At 45.5% G+C, this 15,083-nt stretch overlaps 1 protein-coding gene and 1 long non-coding RNA gene across 2 annotated transcripts in view; both read left to right on the forward strand.

Annotated features, from left to right (window-relative positions):
- MGAT5B (alpha-1,6-mannosylglycoprotein 6-beta-N-acetylglucosaminyltransferase B) overlaps window positions 1-15,083 on the forward strand; it is a 153,667-nt gene that overhangs the window by 19,992 nt on the left and 118,592 nt on the right. The gene's annotated exons all lie outside the window — the stretch shown is intronic.
- On the forward strand, window positions 1,589-5,671 carry LOC137152748 (uncharacterized). The gene is made up of 2 exons (XR_010919591.1): window positions 1,589-1,673; window positions 5,499-5,671. It is a non-coding gene; the product is annotated as an uncharacterized lncRNA (long non-coding RNA).

A 15,083-nucleotide genomic window follows, 5' to 3' on the forward strand; every position in this document is an offset into this window, starting at 1 on the left:
AAAAAAAGAAATCAGACTATCAAAATTTTGCATATAGAAGACACGGGGAACAATCCTAGACTCGAGATTCTTTATTTTCCCTCTTGTAGCTTAAAATGTTTGTCCTCCGCCCACCCGCCTGCCCCCCCAGAGTCTGTTTTTGTCTTTTGTTCTACCATTGGAGAAAGTCTAGAAGACAGATGAGTTTGGGGGTGGTCATTTATGCTGCTGGTGCCACAGGACATGACAGTGGAATCTGCTTGGTGCAACAAGGCATCAGCGATGGTAGTCATTAATCACTCTCTCTTCGCTGACCCAACCATCTGCCCACAAGGTTTTGATCTGCCACGACACCCGTGGTTATCTCTGAACTGGTTTCGAACAGGACAGGGCAACAGTGTGGCCCATCTTTTTTTAACTGGGTTTTTGTAATGACCTATGGTGAAGCTGCAGTCAACTTCAGACTGTCACATATCCTTGATGTGTGCCCACAGTGGCTTATTTTGATGATCGGCTACCAGCTCTCCACTTGGCTGATGAGGACACCATCAAATGGCTGGGTACATTGCATATACACTGATATAATGGGAAAAGTTGTCTCTGGGCAGAGTTTTTGATTTAAAACAAAAAATATCATGTAATGGTCTGAGATAATTGCAAGCTCAAACTATGGTTGATTAGGGTAATTATTAGAATTCCATCTGTCTTCTTTGGCATGAGGATTTTGGCCTTTTCAGGTGCTGTCTCTCTCTCGTTTTCAGTTGCAATGTATAATTAGGTGGTGGAGCTTGCTGCTTCAGGGTGTTATCAGAGGTAAACAGTAAGTTTTAAAAGTGATTAGCTATGGATCAGAATATCACCTGAAGTTGCTCTAGCTAGGTTAAAATTAAAAAAGGCTTTTGATTCTCATACATCAGGGCATAAATTAGTAATCATCAACAGAGATTGTGAGAGGAATTCTCCCTAGAGTTTAGTACAACACAGCCAGGTGCAATGTGGGGGATGTATGTCATCCCCTGAAGCAACAAGCATTGGCCATTGCCAGAGACACAATATTGTAATAGATGGATCATACGTCTGTTCTAATATGGTAGTTTTAGGACATAGAACTGGAAGTGACCTCCTGAATCCTCAAGTCCAGGCCTCTTTTATTGCCAGCATCCCGGTCATATAATCCTATCTATACATTTTATCAAGCTCCATCTTAAAACTAGTTAGATTGTATGCTACTGTTCAAATAATATAGATGGAATAAATGGGCCTAAAGAATCAAAGGTGTTAATGTGACCTTGTCGCTATCTAACTTTAAACAGTTTTGTACAAAGTTTAGAGTTTGGTATACAGAGATCTCAGCCTTCTTAATACCATGACAAACATACACTAGGAAATTCATGTCAAAGCATAGAAATTGAGTAAGTATGCAAACAAACTAAATCAAAACCTATCAGTCTTTCTTTTTAAAGAGAGTGAATATTGGTTAACATCTCTTATTCTGTCAAACAGCCCTTCTCGGTGGGAAAGAAAGGATTAGTTTTGTTTGAGTTTGAGTTGGGAATGACAGTCACTTTCCTGCTTTTGACAAAACAGACACAGAAGGGAGAGAAGAAAGAGAATAGTAAAGATGGGCACCTTGTGTTGATGATGATCTCAGGATACAGGGCAGCTTGTCAGTCGTGGATGGATGCTTTGAGCTGGTAGGTTGACCACCACAACTGTTGCTCTGGACCCTGGCTCACCTCCCTGATCAGGGACGTTATCTGGTTGATGGGATCAGGTCTCTTTCCTTCATTGGTCCTTCTCAGCCAAGCAGAGCTAAATGGACCCTTTCAGCTTGTTGTGTTAGTGTCGTGCAGTACAGTTGATTTCAGGATGAGAAAGAGGGAGTGGATAGGAGGCAGTATCACTGTGGTCTTCATCCGTGGGAAAGTGGTGGGATGCTGGATCTGCCAAATGAGATTTGTCACTGTATGTGGCGGAAAACATGACATACAGCAGAAATCGGATGCACCAAACAAGTGCATCCCCAAGGGACTGTCCCCAGATCTCCTTTTATTGACACAGCTGTCTAAATTCACAGCTTGTGGCCAGGTCTGGGGATGTCACTATATGATGGGTTATTTAAACACAATGTCCCTTTCCAGATATCAGGAGGTGGAGGGGTGCTCACAATGAGATGCTTAGGTATGTTTTGTCTGCATTAGTTATTTAAGATTAGGGGTGTTAGCTTTGATGTCTGGGTCAAATTCCATCACAGGAAATTAGTCTGCATCCCTCAAATTCTCCATGCAGTTAGAATTTAGGCAGTGTATTCTTTCCACTGCCTGTCCTAATCTATTGTGTAGTCTTGCTGTGCATTGTTTAACAGTTGACATACTGCAGAACTAGGTGTGCTTCTGCAGTAGGTGAAGTGACTTCTACATAATAGATATCGTTTTTACAGTCAGTTAATAAAGTGCTTTAAGATCCATTAGGATGAGAGGCTAGCTATAAATATAAGATCCCCATTAAGGATTATTAGCTCTTTTCAACACGCAGCTATTATAATTACTGTACAGCCATCAGAGGGGAGAGGTAATTAACCCTTTCATGCCTACAGCTGGGCTTCCTACAGCACAAGCACTGACTGGGTGCTCCTGAGCCACAGGGCATGAAGGGGTTAAATTTATTTGAAGTTCAGCGAGATGAAAATGTGCTCGTTCCACATGGTGATGTGAGAGTCCCCGCCGAGACCTCTTGCCTATAACCTCCATCAGCCATATGCAGCACTGTCTCTGCAATATATAGTAGACACTCCAAAGGGAGTTTGGCTCATTTCAGTACTGGGTTGCAGCCAAGAGACCGAGTCACAGAATGCTGACATAGAAGGGCATCAGTTGGCTGGTAAAAGACTAATTTTTCTCTGCCTCTGACCTCGCTGACTGAGATGGAAAGCTTCTTTGTTTTCATTCCTTCCCCCAGTCACGTCCGGGAGCCTGGAACGTCAGCCCAGCTTGTCCAATTTTGAAACCAGATGGAATCTGTCTTCTCAGAGCTCAGAGAGACACAGAGGCTGGTCTCCGTGGCTTTCCTCTCAGACCACAGGGCTCCTTCTGACAGCTTGCTTGCCTCTGAATGATGGCTGCCTGCTGGCACTCCTATGCGGTGGTACTGGGGCTACTATTTAAGGGCCACTTAGGACATGAGGCTGGAGAGTAAAAGCCATTCGGTGGATCCATTCTTTCTTTGTGAGCTTAGTGAGCATAATAGCCCTGCAGGCTGAAGTCTTCTAGCCACAGAAGAGGGCAGCAAGCCTCAACCTGCCACTGACAGGGCCATTGCTAGGGAGGTGACAGGAGTTCACGCTCCATCTCCAAGTCTCTGGAGACTGCCCTCGAGGAAGCCATGTTCAGCTACGTCTGCCTCTGACTGGGAACTGGACAGACACTATCAGCCTGACTTCACACAGGCCACTGAGTGACCCACAGGGATAGCAATGTTCAATCGCTGCTGTTTGGGGCTGGATTCCACATTGTACCCTCGTGGCAACAGGCTCTATGCTACTTTCTCTGATCATCTGAGCTATCTTATTTGCACCCAGAAGATCCTAAACCCTGTAGCTGTTAGCTCCCAGCTGCTGAAATTTACAAGAGGTTTGTCACTCCTGCTTTACGGCCCCTACGACTGCTCTTTCGGCCCCATAGAAGTAGATGTCCATTTGGCGGAAGCAGGCTACAGGTAGTGCTTTTCAGACTCTTGTGGATTTCAGCAGCAGGGGCTGAGAGCTGCCTGTGTCTATCAACGGAGTCCAAGATCCTACCCTTACTGCTGAGGGCCCATGTTGCTGGGTTGTCCCAGTCACCCCATGCTTGTTCGAGACCTCCTACTGGCTTGCACAAAGTAAGATGCTCGAGGCAGCTGGGAGAAGCAAAGGAGGCGCTGTGGAGTGTGGACTGTGGACCCTTTAACAGGGAGAAGCATGTGCTCTTGAATGACAGCATAGTGTCATGTCCTTGGGGTGGGTGGTAGGTTTGTCTGGGGCTCTGACCATGCCCCTTAGCTGGCTGGCCCATCCCGCACCAGGCTGTCAGATGATGAAGAGTTTGTGCATCAGACAGTGGATCCAATCTCACTGATGGTCCTGTGCCTAAGGCTGTCTTCACTGACGGCGGCAAATTTGCTGCTGTCAAATCGACTTCACTGACCGCTCAGTCGATCCAGAGAAGACCCGCTCAGTCAATCCCAAAATCGACGTATTAAGACCACTTTCTCAAGTGGCGTAGCGCTGTGTCGACAGGAATGCGGTTCCCGTCGGCACAGTGCAGTAAAGATGGCGCGCAGAACAGAAGCAGAAAAGTCAATGGGAGTTACACAAGTTTTTTGCGTAACTCTGGTCGACTGCCGCCGAATCTCCAGGGTAAGTGAAGACAAGCCCTAAGACACTTCACAGAGACTCAGGAGAGCTTGGTTTGGCTCCACCACAAACTCCGTGCAAGGGGCTGGATGTGGTGACTTCTCAGGTTGCTTCCAGCCCTACCGTTCTATGATTCCTGTGTCTCCCTTCCCTGTCTCTAACACTGGGATAATTCTCTTTCCTTTGTCCCACCCTTTGTGAGGCTTGCAAGCTCTCCAGGGCAGGGTCTATCTTTCTTTGTGTTTGTACAGCACTTTGCTCCATGGGGGCCCTAATTTTGATTGAAACCTCCAGGTGCAACCGTAATACTGTTGCTCCTTTGAGTGGTTGGAGATATCAGGGCCCTTGCAGGACAGTTTCCTATTTGGCTCTGAATTAGTGATTCGGAGCCAGCTATTTTCATAGTGTGAAGAGTACGCAAACCCTCTTCTTTGAAGTAGGGCTGGTAACAGGGTAAGGTAGTGCTGCCCTCTCTTAGAGAAGCACGAACAGCTTTGGCCATTTCCTCTCCTCAGGGACTCTCAAATGATCCGATGGCAAAGCTGACTGTCTCACACAGCAGCTGTGATACCCCCCCTAGTCCCAAACTCTTCATCTGAGACCTTCCCTTCAGCCCTCCCTCTCTTCCCTGCTATGGAGTCTTTTCAACACAAAGGAGTTTTAAAGTTTTCAGTGCATGGCTGAGGTAGAATGAGTTAATGCACTCAGCCTCTCTAACTACTCTCTGGGCGCAGTTACTATGTGACATCTTATCTCTTCTTTCTGCCAGTTTTGCTGTAGGGGAGTTGATCAGTGATGCTTAATGGCAACCCATCACAGTACAAAGAATAATGCATCCAAAGGACCCCCCTTGCTTTTAAAGGTGTGGGGCTCTATGCTTGCAGTGGTGTAAATGAATTTAGAATCTGGCTAGTTAGGACAGAGTCCTTATGGAATATATACAGGAGAAATTACCTTTTGATTGACACATGCCATGACCTTCAACTCCTAATTCTGTAAGAGGAACTTGCATCCAAACAGCCGTATACGCCAAGATTCAGGATCCCCCTTTGGAATTAGAAAATTGTATCTAGAATGGAAGGAAATGGAATGGAAATTAAAAGCTTATTGTTTCCTTCATTCTCACCAGCGTTTCCCACCTCTCTTGAATACACGCAGGAAAATCAGCAGAGGTTGATCATAGAATGCGGTGCGTAGAGGTGCAATCACATTGCTCAAAAGGTGAACAGCCCGAGGGGTGATGGCTGATGGAGTTGGACAGAATTACAATTCCATTTTGTAAAAACTTTTGAGATTTTGAAATTAGGTTTCATTCCACATTGGAATGAAAACAAAAACTTTTTGAAGGTTTTCATGAAACACAATTGTGTCAAAATGTCTGGGTGGGCTTTTTGGATCTAAATGCCATGCTCTTGTGAGAAACTGTCCCATTGCATCCTTTGTTTTGTGAAAATAGATACATTGCAACACCTCAGTTTAGATAAGGGCCTCTTTCCACAAAAAGTGTTTTGTCTCAAAATTTTCAACAGCTCCAGTCTGACATATTGGGACACAGAAGAGCTGTGAAAGCGATAATAACAGACAATAATTGTGCAACATTTCCTTGTGTTCTGCAGCAGAAAGTGTGTCCCTTCATCTCTTTAAAAATATAATACCCCTGCCATTTATCTGCCATACTAGCCATCTGCCCCTGCAGCTATACTCAGCCATATGGTCATTGCTTTTTCACTGCTTGGATTCTCACCTGCTTAAAACGAAATTTCTTCCAACAAATGATCACATAAATAGAGAGAGAGAGTGTGTGTGTCTAGGGCTGTGCAATAAAGCTGTATACCTCTGCATTTGTGCTTCTATTTCTCTTGGGGGTTTTATGCCTCACAAAGCCATAAATGGAACAGAAATAACATGAGATCTCATCTCCTCATGATGGGTCGAATCCTGAAAGGTGCTCAGGATTTTGCTAGGCATTTCTATCACTCTGGAATGATAGTACTATGAAATGATTGGCTCTCATGCCATTTCTACCCCATAAAAGGCTCCCTGAAGTGTCAATGAGTAACAACCAAACAGAAATAGAAGTACTGAACCCGTGTCCTCCCTTTTAAAGTCACCCTAATCTCCATCTCCACCCATGCTTCTCTCCCCCCCTAAGATCCAACCCCCGCCCCCCACTTCCCCTTCCTGCAAGAGCTGAGATCCCATCACAACGACTCTCCTCTGTGCAGTTTAACACCTGGTTTGTTTTTCTTAATGAAACTTGCAGAAAGATAAAGATGAGGAGACAGCAGAGGTCAAAGACTGAGCAGCACTGCTTTGTCAATGTCCCTTTGAATTAAGTGTACAGCTGGGCGCCTTCACTGAAAGGCTTGCTGACCTGTCTGAGCTTTCCTATGGTCTGGTCAAGGTAGTGTAATAGGTAACACACCGTGACTGCCCTGAGGTAAAGAGATTGTCCTTTGTCATGCACTAAGGCAACATGTGATATTGCGGGGAAGGTCCCATTAAATGATAACACTAGCTAAATAAATGGTATTTTGATTGACTAGGTCAGTTTGTGGCAACCTGTCCAGATACCACAGCTGGCTGGTGGGAGGTTGGGCCAGCTATGATTTTTCTCTTTCCCTTGCTAGAACAAATTAATACCCCTAATCCAGCAGCAGCCAGCTAGTGCTGGGAGGCTAGCAGCGATAGGGTCCAGAGCACCGTGTCATGAAAACCTGCTCTGACCATCCAGCTCTCTTTAGCCCTCACAGGGTAGATCCTACTGGTATAGCTGCACTGACCATGAAAGTAGTTCTACTGCTGATACTGACTCTTCTGGTGTGGACAGGGCCACACTTTCTTGTCTGGAAAAATAATAGCAAGGGACATGCAGTATAAAGGGGCAATAAATACCAAGGCCCTGAGAGATCAAGGTGAGAGGCACCTTAGAAATACCTACAGTTTACACAGATAGAGTGTGAAAGCAGGATGGCAGCTTACTCCCTTGGTATAAGGCAGAATGTACTTCTGTCTTGACAACAGCTTCCCATGAAAGGATAATTGAAGTGGGCTGCACCTTGGAACCGATGATCTGCATCAGGGGTTCGTGTTTGCCAGTCACAGGGAGGTGCTATTCAGTACCGAGTGAATTAAAAGACAAGATAGCGCCAACGCGATGCTGCTTTAATATGCCTTCCCGGGGGGGAGTCTGCCTTGCCCCCTGACGATGAGGTGGACTCCAGGCTGTCTGAGGATGTTTCTAACATTATTATGATGCTAAGGACCAAATCAGCCTCTGTAAAGAAGAAGCACAATCCTGTAGACATGTCAATAGTTGATGAGGGAGGATTTGATGTGCATGTGCTGCACACAAACAAGCTGCCTGTTAAGCAAACATCTTGCTGCCTGAAAGGAAACGGTTTACAGATACTTTTTAATTCAGCTGTGGTTAGTAGGTTGCTTGACATAGGCAATCTTTGGTGCTCCCAAACCTCCCCTCCCTTTGTTTGATTGCTTGAGGGGGGGAAGCACTTATCCTCACCAGCACACCCTCTTTCCTTTGTGCCTCTCAGGTAGGCACAGGAGGGTATTTGTGGCAGCCTGAACCGCTGAGTTCATCAGGCTCTGTGTTAATACTTGGACCCAGCTCTCTGTTTTCATACTCCTCTTCCCTGAAGGAGCATGGGATTCTTTGGCAGGACCTTGAGTTGGAGCCAGCAAAAGCCAAAGACGTTGCTTTGTGGGTAAAGTGGGTTCCATGGTCTCCTTCCTCACAGTTTAGCCAGTTTTGGGTCATCACAAAACATCATGGGGGAGAGGCTGATGAAGGATTTAGACAGCAAAAAATGAGCTCAGGATTAGCAGATCTACATGCCAGTTTCCAGTCTCTGAAGACACATGATTCAATAAGTTACTTGGGTTGTAACCAGAGGTGGCTGCAATTAAAATCCATGGGAATTCAGAGCCGCAGGAAAGAAACACTGTAGCAAAACCCTATGTGATCAGGTGTCCAGATAGTACAATACAAGCAGATAAATGGACAGAGCTGGGTAAATAATTTGCTTGGTATTTTTCTCCTCTTTCTCTGTTCTGGATTTATCCATGACCAGTTTATCATTTCTCCGAAGTAATTTTGTTTGAAATTATTTGCCTAATAGCTTTGGTGAACTGTCTCTAGCTGGGTCAAAAGCAGTTTGTTGTCAGTATCTAACATTTGAAACCTGAGTAGTTTTGATTCAAATTGGATAGTGTGTCATATGCTATGTTTCTGATTGGATCAGCATAAATCTAAGGATCAGTCTTCCACCAGAAAATGCTCATGTCTTGAATTCAGATTTTTTTTTTCAATTTTTGGGTGTTGATTTTTCAATGGAAAGTTGAAATTCTTCATGGAAAGAAGACCCTTTGCACAGAAAAAAGTCAAAAGCTTGATTTATTAATTTTTTTTAAAAAATAAAAAATTGTTTTGCCTAACCCCCCTTCCCAAATTTCTATTTGGAATCTCTCAGTGCTGGAGTTGTAATTTGGGTGCCTCGTGCCCTCATTCTCCTCTATGGGCTGGGCTTCCCAGCCAGACTACATCTCCCATGATGCACTCTGGCAACTCATCAAGAAAGGAGATGTAAAGCGCCTGCACTACAACTCCCATGATGCTCTGTGGTGGTTTAGGAGGACATGGTTTAATGTCAAACTGAGCTAAAGCAAAATATTTAGATTTGATTCCACAAATAGAAACTAAGGGTCTCAACTGAAAATTTCTGAATAAAAAGTTTTTGGTTTTTCAATGAAGAGCTGAAATTATCTGCAGGGGAAAGAAATTCTTACCAGCTCTACCCCTTACAGCTTTGTTAATCCTGAAATTTATTGGTGTAACATCTATAATGGCCCAAATAAATAGAGTTTCAGAGGAACGGGGGAGCCATCTGATGCATTAGTGAATGTAACCAGACTTAGTCTCACGGGGAGTGTGTGGGTGCTGATGAGACTGACCTAGATGTGACTGAAAGATGCAAACTGAACACAAAAGACAAACAAGGGCCGTTATGCTATGGGAGTGCAGCACAAAGCATTCAAAGGCACAGTTCAGGCTGGAAGCTGTAGATACAAGGTCAGCAGCAGACACAGTTTACTGGTGGAGTACAGTGATGCTCCTGACTGCCAGAGCTTGTGAACAGTGCTGTGACGTTGGAGTTGTCTTCTGCTCAGATATAAACATGCACCTCTTCAGGGAGATACTGGAGCGAAGGTATTTGTGCAGCATCTCATGCGGCTTTAGAAATAAACATGCTGCAGCTCTTTATGCTTGAACTAGACAGTCAAAGAGAAGGACAAGAGAGGAAAGGGATACCTGAATTTAAAATGCAGAATAGCTCTGGGCCCTGCTCCATCTCTGCTTCTGGCAGATGCCAAATCACTCCAGGGGCTCTTTCTTAAAGTGATAACACCACATATAACAGCAATAATGGCTTATTCCATTGTTCCCATGGATCACAAGACGGCTTCTTTAATTATTGTTAAAGTATGATTTACTTTGAAAAATGTGTAAAAATGGCATCAGGAGGCTCCATAGTGATTGACTGCAGTTCCAATCTGCTCACTTCACAATCAAAAAGATGTTTTTCTACTAGCTGGCAGCTCTGCATATTCACCCTGGGATCTGAGAGTCAAGCTGGCTTCTGTCTGCCTCATGCATCCCCAACCAAAAAGATTCTGCAATTTATACTAAGTTAACAGTTTTGATGATAGGCACCAGCCAGAATAAATTCCAGCTCCTTTTCCTGCAGCTGTGTTGACTCTGCGTGGCTAAGAGACGTTAAAAGCAATAAAAACATATTTCAGGCATTGAAGTTTGCAGGTGTGACTGAATACATCCAGAGAGCAGATTGGCAAAGTAGGAAGGGGTCATTTTTACACATTCACTTTTCAGAGCAGAACTGCACTTTAAATGTAGGAGGTGGGTGTTTAATTGAAAAATTCAAAACATCTGTGTTTGCTCATGAATATATGAGTCTTTCTCTTGCACCTGCACTTCCCAGTTCTTAGTCTGAGAAGATGGAGCAGCTGTGCTCACGTGACTTCAGTCTGATGCAAAAATCCACACTGCTGGGGTTGTGTCCCAAGGTTCCAGTGATTCAAGGGCACTTCTGTTATTTAGCTTTTGTATCACAATGCCTTTGCTGGCTCTCGGCACCCCTCTGAGATACCAGTGCTTTTGCAAGTCCTGCATTCATCATCCCTACTCTTGGCCAATCCATTAGTATTTATATAACAATAAAATAGCCATTTTAATCAATGTGAGAAATGTGTACAGCTATAGTGTATTCAGCTTTTAAAATGGATTTTAAAATGTAAATGTAAAAGTTTACTGTTAAAGTGCCATTCTATTATGGAAAATGAACGTGGTAAAATCGATGTCCTGGAGTTTTGAGTTTATGTTGTCTTCAGTGAGTCATCAGATGTGCTCTCTTTACAAAGAGCACAACGGCTTCTTCTAAGTGCTAGCCCTGCAATCTCAGCCTGGGTTCTGGGAGTCAAACTAGATTCTTTCCATCTCGTGCATCCTCACCTGTATAAAGGTTCTGCAGCTAAGTGCTTCTCCATTGTCTTCAGATTAGGCTTGCAAATTAGGGACCTGTGAAAACATATTAGGCCAGATCCTAAAATGCTGTAAATTGGCATAGCTCAATTGACTTTAGTGGGGGCAATGCTGGTTTACACCAGTGGAGGATTTGGTCCATTGCTGACATGAATGATTACAACTCAATGCACAGTTCTGTTGAGGATGCACAAGAAGAACTAAAATGCAGCTCAGTCTCTCTGCCCTGCTTCTGAAGGGCTAACAGGAGTAAAAAGCAGTAAAAATTTACCTCTGTCATTAAAGGTGCATTTAAGGCTGAATTCACTCAGAGAGAAGCCGTTGAGTAGAGAGATGCCCTTCTGTGCAGTCACTTTTCAGAATTAAAAATCCCACTGCACTTATTAAAAGAGTAGAAGTGTTAATCCAAGGGTCATAAATTGACATCAGCAAATTTTGATGGAAAAAAAATCTCACTTACAGCTATTTCTCGCCTCCTAGCCAAAATTTCAACTGAGATAATTACATTCTGCATACACTCTAGGAATTATTTTGGGATAGCTCTATGGCCTGTGTTTTACAGGAGGTCAGGCTAGATGATCACAGTGGTTCCTTCTGGCCTTGGAATCTATGAATTCAGCCTCCCTGACTTCCCCCCGCAGTTCCCAATGGATATGATATGCATCCTCACTTTCAGAGCTAAGCTGTAGTGTCATGTTGCAGTAAGCTCTAAAACAGCTGCTGTGTCCCTCCCTAGAGGTGGCTTCATTTATGTGGTGGAATAATTGATCTACGGGGCCAAATCAGGAGATCCAAACTCAGGCCCAGTTTGTGGCTTTAATCCATTGCATTTAAGACTGTGCATGTGTTTGTTTGAAGAGGGGCCCTGTTGCAATGGGAGCCCCTGGAACAATTCTACCTGATTCAGCAAGAACTATTCTTGAGGGCTAAGGGAGCACATTCTTCAGTGTAATGTGTCTCATCTTTGCAAAGGGTGCAACATATGGTTCCGCCAGGCCCATTCAGCTTCACTGGCTGGTGCAGAGGAAAAGGGTGGCTTGAGGCCATACCCTTGCCATCTCCTTTGTGATGATTGGCAAAGCAAAAGGCACGAGCCTGAGATGCTTCTTAAATGGTGACTGGCCCCTGCAGGGGGGAGCACCAGGGGAAGGCAAATTTCTGGTGCCCTGCCCTTCACCTGCCTCCAAACCTACCGAGAACCAGCCGTACTCTCCCTCTCCGTGTTTACTCGGTCCCTATTCACTGACTTCCAGGACAGCAAGACCTCAGCCCTTGGCCTATGGCTTGTAAAGTGCTTGAAGATGAAAGGTGCTATTTCAAAGCAAGATGCTATTAGTGCTATCTGAGGTGGGCTGGGGGACAGGGACAGCTCTTAGTAGCTTGCGGGAGAGTGGTTTCTACAGCTCTGAATTGCAAACTTGGCCTTTCCCCTGCTGCTCGGTCCTTGTGTGTATCAGTCACGCCATGCACCTCCTTCTGAACAGCCTCTTTGGCATTTCTGGCTGCAGTCCCTTCCCCAGAAATGTCTGGATATGAAAGGGCTTCCTGTCAGCACTGGGGAGGGAAGAGGAATCGTTGTCGGCTGGCCTGTGGCAGTTCATTATTTTCATAAGCAAAGATTCCAGGGGCACGATTAAATCAATTAATTGATTTTCTATAGCTCGTAAAAAAAAAAAAAGTCAAATGCTATTGCCATCGTCTTGCTATCAGCAAACACCACTCCAAGGCTAGGAGGGATGTTAATGGACTCTTTATGCTTTTATTATCCCTTTCACTCTGAAACCAAAATTCATACAGAGAGCCGGAGACAGACAGGTGCTCTCAAAAATAAAACTACCATGGTGGGAACCGCAGCTGCCAGGAGTCCCAGTGATTTTTTTTTTTTTTTTTAATGCTTGTCAAAATGACTGACGGGGGCCATGTGGAGTGCAAGCTGGGGTTGGGCAAGCCCCCTTTGCACAGCTCTGATAATGCACATCTGTGCTTCTGCTGGCCCAATTCTCAACCCCGCCCCCCGCTCTGTTGTTGTATCTTTCAGTAATGACCAGCACCTCTAGTGCGCCAGTTCTGAGTCCCAGCCAGAGCACTGCTAATTTACAAGTCTATCCTGAGTGCAAATCCAGGTGCACTTCAGTCCGGCTGATAACTTGGTTCTGGACTATTAATGCTCCTTGACACCACTTATGAGAATTTCTGCTATTCCAACCCTAAGTCCCCCACCCCACAACAGCCCTGGAAATGCACCCCAGTGCAGACTGACCAAACCACTTGTGCTCTTGTTCTGAGCCCCACAGTCCATTCCGCTAGTGCCTTTCCTCCCTGACTACACCATCTCCCAGCTGTTCACGTTGCTCACCCAGTGCCCCTGACCTGCAACATCGCAAGCTGGATTCTGCTTTCAGTTATACTGGTGTGAATTCATTGACTTCAGTAGCATTACTCTGGATTTTCACTGGCATTGAGAAGAACAGAATCTGGCCTTCCCCCCCAGTTGCTTGATTTGGACAGCTCCATAGGGACTGGCCATGGGAGGAATGGAGGCTCGATCTTGTCCTGCTTCCCCCAGTGCCCTGGAGTTGGGTTCATTTTATTGCTGTACATTGGATGGTGCTGGAAAGGAATCCAGGGCTAGGGTAGTCATGTTGGCATTGTGCCCTTTTGTACAGGGCCTGTTTTCTCACACACTGCCCCTCCCTTCCCCAAAACAAATGCAGACCATACATCTCCAGGGGATTGTCTTGTTGAGACCCCCAAGTCAGCACTCTACCTAGGAGCCTCTCGTGAGCACAGGCTGCCAATAGGGATGGATCATACTCTGGTTTTAACCTGTGGACAAATGGGAGCAGGCTAAGACCTGAGCAACCTCATCTCACTTGTGACCTAATTGAGTTGTAAACTCCATTTATTAGTGGCAGAAGGCCCAGTGCATTTTATCTTCTTCCTGCTAGGCCTCACACATCCCTGCTGATTCTCTGCACCATACTACACAAGGCTAGATTTTCTCCCTGGGCGCTGCTGGGGGCTGAGCCTTTCTGGAAATGCGGCCGATGACTCTTACTTTAATAATGCTACCCCATTGTTTTGTCATTTACTTAGCAGTATCCCTGCCCGTGACCCAAGACACCTGCCTGTGTAGCACAGACCTGTCCAGTGTCTGCCAGGGAGAGGGCCAGTACTCTAGAAACCAAACTGCATGCCAGTAGGAGCTTCTGGACAGAGAATGTGGGGTGAGAGGCTGCCTGCGCTGTGAGCTAGTCAGACCCATGCTTCCCTTCCGCTACAAGACCACCACTCTCTGGCATAAGGCTACTGTTTCTTGACTTTCATCCACATGAGACACCATTATAATTAATTGTTTTTGGTATACCACCAGCTCCTGATAACAATAATAAAACCCAGCCTGGGTCACCAGTGTCTGAAAGTCATTATTATCTGATAGCTGTTTGGTGGCCAACAGGGGATGAATTGCTGGGCTCAGTCCAGCTTCTCTTGGACAGGCGCCCATGTTGTGAAAAACACCATCACATGTGGAACTAATTGGCTCCATCATTTGCTGTCTCTGCGGAGAAGCCAAGGCTTCACTGGACTGTGGGGACAGCGCCCTCCTCTCATCTGGAGTTAGTCCCTGCGGATCAGGGCCAAAGCCCACTGGCAGGGTGGTGTAGCAGCTGTCTGCCCAGTGTGTACCTATGCAGTGTGTGCTTGCTGGTGAGGGTTAACCTGGTGTATTTCACCAGCCCAATGTTCACTTGAAGAAATGATTACACACACAGCGGGCTAGATTGTGCCTGGATCTGCTGCACAAAGTGTGTGTAGGATGGCCACCATCTTGGGCCGACGCAGCAGGGATTGAGCTGAGGCTTTCTGGAACTGAAAGCATGACTCTGAAGCTTGAGGTGAAGAGGCAGGTTGTGCAGCGTGGGGCTGTAACAGACTGTCATCCTCTCTGGATTGGGCAGAGCATGTAGCACCTTAGGGTTGGGCTTCTCCAGTTGAGACTAGTGGAAATGTTTTAGGTTGGCAGGATGTCATTGATCAAACTGGAATTTGGGCCAGACAATAGCGCTTACACCTCTGCCTTGGTGGAAAAAGTGCCGTGGCGTTTTATAATGAGTACAAGCAGTGTAGATGCCCATG

Source organism: Emydura macquarii, unplaced genomic scaffold (genome assembly GCF_026122565.2).
Source record: "Emydura macquarii macquarii isolate MOO-44397 ecotype Brisbane River unplaced genomic scaffold, CSIRO-AGI_Emac_v2 contig_1230, whole genome shotgun sequence".
NCBI lineage: Eukaryota > Metazoa > Chordata > Testudines > Chelidae > Emydura > Emydura macquarii.